A 6,000-nucleotide genomic window follows, 5' to 3' on the forward strand; every position below is an offset into this window, starting at 1 on the left:
GTTGTTATCTTTGTAATTTCTTGTCCTCTTTATATTCTTTACCTTTTTTTGTTTAAACACTACCCAAAAATGGTTTATAAAATTTTTGTACTTTGTCCTCTTTGCATCAATTCGATATAAAGCTTAGAGCGTATGCTTCGTTCTATCTTCCGATATTCAACTCCGATCTTTGTCATATACCTCTGTGTCCTTTTACTTTCTTTATCGATCATGTCTATTACCTTATGGGTTAAACACTGAATCTTGTAAGTTTTTGTTACGTACTTGTCTTGAAATGCATCTAAGAGTAAAAATTACCCCCACAAACAAGCATGGGTTCTTTTAACATGACTTATCCTCACTCACATGCTTTCCACGAAAATCCTTAAGAGATAGCACAATATATAATTGTTCTAAGCCAAACATACTTAACTTTAGAGTTTCTATGATTGAGCCAACAAAAACAAACCAAACATATACAAAATTATATAGACTCGAGCTTTTAAGATTACATATGTCCAAAATTTTGTAGACTTCCTAAGTGGGTGAATGAAACACTCTTGCGAGAGGGATTTTGTGAGATCCCACATCCATGGAAGAAGAAAACAAAACATTTCTTATGGAAACCTCTCCTTAGTAGACGCGTTTTAAAACGGAAGTCAAAATGAACAATATGTGCTAGTGATGGGGTAAGACTGTTACAAGTGGTATTAGAGTCAGACACTGAGCGGTGTGCAAATGAGGATGCTCGGCTCCCAAAGGGGAGACCTCTTCCTAGCATACACGTTTTAAAACTGTGAGGCTGACGATAATACATAACATGCTAAAATGGACAATTTCTCGTTGCATATTCGAGGCTCCTTTGATGTGGACGAATTAAGTTGATGACAAATGGATGGTCAAGATTTGTTGGTGGGTTTTGTCTGTTTGACCCAAAGATTTGACAATTGGCTGCACACATTAAAAAGAAACACTAGTTGCAGCTGTGAAGTAGTTGTCACAGCTATGGGGGAATTTTGATAGGGGAATTCTAATTATTATTATTATTATTATTTGTTGGGTTCAAAAACAAAATTATTCCATTGGGAAATTCTCAATGTTAAGTTGTGATTGATGTAACCACACAATGAACACAATGAGAAAAAAAGGGATGGGTTTTGTGCCAAAATGAGTGAAAGTGGAGTTACATTAGCTACCTAGAGGATCATATGTTTCTATCAAAGTTGTTTAAACTAATTTTCAAACAACCCTACTTCGTCATAATTCTAACATAATGTTATTGTCTTCTACATAGGTCGAGATACGATGTTTGACTGGATAAATTTTTGTATTTATACTTCGTACGAAAATTATAAAGAGGTCAGCTGTAACAACTCAAATCCACCGTATAATCGTCAGCCTCACAGTTTTGTTAAAACGCGTTTGCTAGGAAGAGGTTTCCACTCTTTTCTAAGCAATGTTTTGTTCCCATCTCCAACCGATGTGGGATCTCACAATCCAATCCTTTGGGGCCCAACGTCCTTGCTGCCACACTGCTCGATGTCTGCCTCTGATACCATTTGTAATAGCTCAAGCTCACTACTAGTAGATATTGTCTGTTTTGGCCTGTTATATATCGCCGCCAGCCTCACGATTTTTAAAATGTATCTGTTAGGGAGAGGCTTCTACACCTTTATAAGAAATGTTTGATTCCCCTCTCCAACCAATGTACGATTTCTCACATCACCAACATAAAATTGTTTCAAGCTAATCACTCTTAATCATAAATTTTTTTTAATGATTGAGCCACTGAAAAATAAGATACACTCTGTTGGTATAGATAGTAATTATCAATTCTTTGTTGGAACACGTAATCAATCTCAGTTCCTCCCTTGCACGTATTTGTATTTTTTTTTAATTAAAATATATGGAAAGGTGACAATTATTATAATTATACTTGATGAAGAATTAATTTATCCTCCAAAAATTAATGACCTAATTTTTATCCACAAACGTTTCTTCTCTATATCTTATTTTTTAAAAAAATAAAAAATAAAGGATAAAAGAATAATAATAAAAAGGGGAAGATGGGGTTACATCATTAATTTCCCAATCAAAATTGGGAAAATAAAGAAGTGGGGTCCCTCCCCTCCCCTCTATAGCTAAGAATGCTATTTTGACCTAATTTTAGTAGTAAGGGGATAACGCATGCTCTTTGGGAGTTAAATCAAGCTTTTAGTGCCTTTATCTACTCATCAACATATAATTACAAACTTGATTTGGTTCCTACAATCCAATAGCTTTCTAAAAATCTCGACTTTATGTGTGGGATCCCATATCGATTAGAGGGAACCAAACATTCCTTATAAAAGTATGGAAACCTCTTCTTAGTAGACGCGTTTTAAAATCGTGAGGCTGACGACAATACATAACAAGTTAAAGTGGATAATATCTGCTAGTGGTGGGCTTAGACTGTTTCATGGCATCGAGCTAGATACTAGGTGGTGTGTTAGTGAGAACGCTAGACCCCAAGAGATGGATTGTGAGATCCCACATGGGTTAGAAAGGAGAACGAAACATTCCTTGTAAGAGTGTGAAAACCTCTTCCTGATAGACCCGTTTTAAAATCATGAGATTGATAACGATATGTAACGGGTCAAAGTAGACAATATCTACTAGCGGTGGACTTGGGGCTGTTACATGACATAAAAGCCCGACACTTGGTGGTGTGCCAGTGCGGACGCTAGACCCCAAGGTGTGGATTGTGAAATCTCACATTGGTTAGAAAGGGGAACGAAACATTCCTTGTAAGGGTGTGAAAACCTCTTCCTCTCTTCCTAATAGACGTGTTTTAAAATCATGAGGTTGATAACGATACGTAACGGGTCAAAGCAGACAATATCTACTAGCAGTGAGGTTGAGCTGTTATATGGTATCAGAGTCAAATACCAAGTGGTGTGCCAGCGAGGACGCTAGACCCCAAGAGGTGGATTGTGAGATCTTATATCGATTAGAAAGGGAAACGAAACATTCCTCGTAAGAGTGTGGAAACCTTTTCCTACCTAGTAGACACATTTTAAAACCATGAGGTTGACGACAATACGTAACGAGCCAAAACGGATAATATCTACTAAAGGTAGGCTTAGGCTCTAATATTGTGTTCTTCTTTCTACGATTCTATAACGTCACATGCTCAGGATTCAGGGTAGAATTTGAAATTCAAATTCAGCGTCTAATAGCTTATTCTAAAATTTTAACCGATCCATAAAAATTAAATTCTAATTAAATTTATAATTTTAAAAAAATTGAAAAAGGTAGGTGTAAGAAAGTGACAAATAGTAAGCATAAGGGAAGGGATCCCACTCCACAGTAATGAAAATTGGTCGGCAGCTGCCTTTATTGAATGATTTTTATTTCCTAATCATGAGGTGGAAAAGAAAAATAAATAAATAATATTACATAAATAAATATATATATATATATATATATATATGCCATTTTTTGGTAACAGCAAAATAAATGCCTTCATCATATCATTATCCAAGCTTCAATTTTGTTTTTTCTTTTGGATTTTTCCTCTTTAAATAAGGCATTCAAATGAGCATTCATTTTTTAAAAAAATTAAATTAAATATTTGATGTATATATATAAATCTTAATCGAATGAGATATGCTCAAATTGGTATTAAAAAAATAATTAAATTATTATGTAATTTTATAATTTTGAGTAATAATTATAAAATATTTTATTAGTCGAACAAATAGATTATTTTTTACAACTATAAGACTTATGCTCGAATAAATGCTCAAAATAAGGAATACCCCTTATATATTTACATAATTTGTGACAAATTTGTAGCATATAATAACACTACTAAAAAATAATTGTCCTAGTTGAACCCTATAAATGTTTATATATACTTTAGTCACATGCCCTTGTTTTCTTTCTTACAAATTATGTACCTTTGTAATTTGTTTGTGCCTCCTCATTTTTAGGGTTTGTGTTTTCTCGAGTATTTCATGCATTTTTTTGACCAAACAATTGGTGGGTCTCGACCCTTTAATCATCGTCTATTTCTAAATTTTCAGTTAAAAGAAAATTCGATATACTACCCTGTAAAGCTCGTAGATCTAGCTACGCATACCTGCTAAAAGACTTCTCTTTCGACTGAAATTTAAGAAGAAAGCTGTTTGTGAATTTGTTCGAGCTGAATTTAAAGCAGAAGGACGTAAGAAATAAGTTTAGGTGATATGTGATATTAATGTGTTGGCGTTAAAAATTTAAAGGGATAGGACCCATATAAGGTGAAGGGGCATGGGGTCCCAAGATGTCTTGGTATTATTAGGACAAGATTAGGGATAGATGCCTTTGTGTGGGTACCCCAATGTTGGGTCAACTACATAGCATATTTCCCCACCTAAACCACACAAACAAACCCTAAAAGTAGACACCCTTGTTCTCATGTGCTCTAATTTAAGAGCAACATTCCAAAACGACAACCTCCTTTGTGTCTCTCTCTCTTTTAAACACATCTTTTTTTTGAGAAGGGAACCACAAGGTTGGAACCCATTTCAATCCTTTTACGTATTAGTGTCTCGAACAAAATTATATACCTGATATCGATTGTGTTTCGCTTCAGTTACTTCTAATTTGTTTGTTGGTTTAGTTCTTGAACTTCCCGAATGTTTACTCGTTCCTATTTGAGTCTCGAACTCTGTATACAAGACTTGTTTTGTTGTCTTTGTCAGGTTTTATTAGATATACAAAGAATGAAGATTGAACCATCGCTTTTTCTCTCGAACAAAAAAATTAAGGTGTAACTGCCTAAGCCCACAGCTCCGTTACGTATCGTCGTCAGCTTCACAGTTTTTAAAACGTGTCTATTAGGAAGAGGTTTTCACACCCTTGTAATGAATGTTTCATTCTCCCCTTCAACCAATATGGGATCTCACAATCCACCCTTTAAGGGCTCACGTCCTCACTGGCACACTGCCCAATGTCTAGCTATGATATCATTTGTAATAGTCTAAGGCCACTGTTAGCCTATATTGTCCGCTTTGACCTATTATGTATCGTCATCCGCCTCACGATTTTTAAAACATGTCTACTAAAGAGAGATTTTTATATTACGAATGTTAAACGTATGTATTATTAAAATATTCACTAGGGTCTTCATCGACATTCTCTTGCAGCTAGGCCTTGTTTTAGGCACAAGCTTCCTCGAACAAAAGAGAATGAAAGCTAATATTTCACTATTTTCGTTATGAGTTTTGAAGCGTAGGCTGCTTGCACACATACTTTTGAATCCGCTCGAAAGAATGTTACATAAAAAAAAAAGCTCGAATTTAGAAAATTATAAATACTTTTAATAATTAAAAGAAAAATTCATATTTTTGTCCTTATCTAACCCAAATGAATATACTAGATTTTAATTTTCTTTAATTAAATAAATATAAAAATATTAAATATTAACATTTAAATTCATTAAAGTCAAATGAAATCAAATAATTAAAAACCCCCTTATAATTAATTTTTTTGATAATATCCCTTTTTTTATGGTCCAAAAAATGGGCAAATAATATTATAATTAATTAAAAACAGCATGAAAAAGATCCTAATTAGGTATATGAATCAAAATTCACAACTCATGCTGTTCTGTCATCTCCCAATCATTCCTTAAAGAACACCTCAAAAATTAAAAATTAAAAAATTAAAAAAAAAATCTATTAAAATTTTAAACCCAAAATATCCATAAAAATAGAATAATTAAAAATATTTTTTATAATTAAATATAAAGGAAATTTAATAAATTTATTATTTTAAGATAAGGACAATTTGATCATTTATTACATATTTATGGAATAAAATATTTGAATTTTTTTTCTCTTGGGAAATTGAAATAATTAATTGCATTTATTCCCCAACAAAGTACCATATTACAAAATGGGGCACGTTTTTTAATTAGAATGTCCTACATTTACAAAAAAAAAAAAAAAAAAAAAAAAAAAAAAAAAAAAAAAAAAAAAAAAAAAAAAAAAAAAA

Source organism: Cucurbita moschata, unplaced genomic scaffold (assembly GCF_002738365.1).
Source record: "Cucurbita moschata cultivar Rifu unplaced genomic scaffold, Cmos_1.0 Cmo_Scf00006, whole genome shotgun sequence".
NCBI classification, from domain to species: domain Eukaryota; kingdom Viridiplantae; phylum Streptophyta; class Magnoliopsida; order Cucurbitales; family Cucurbitaceae; genus Cucurbita; species Cucurbita moschata.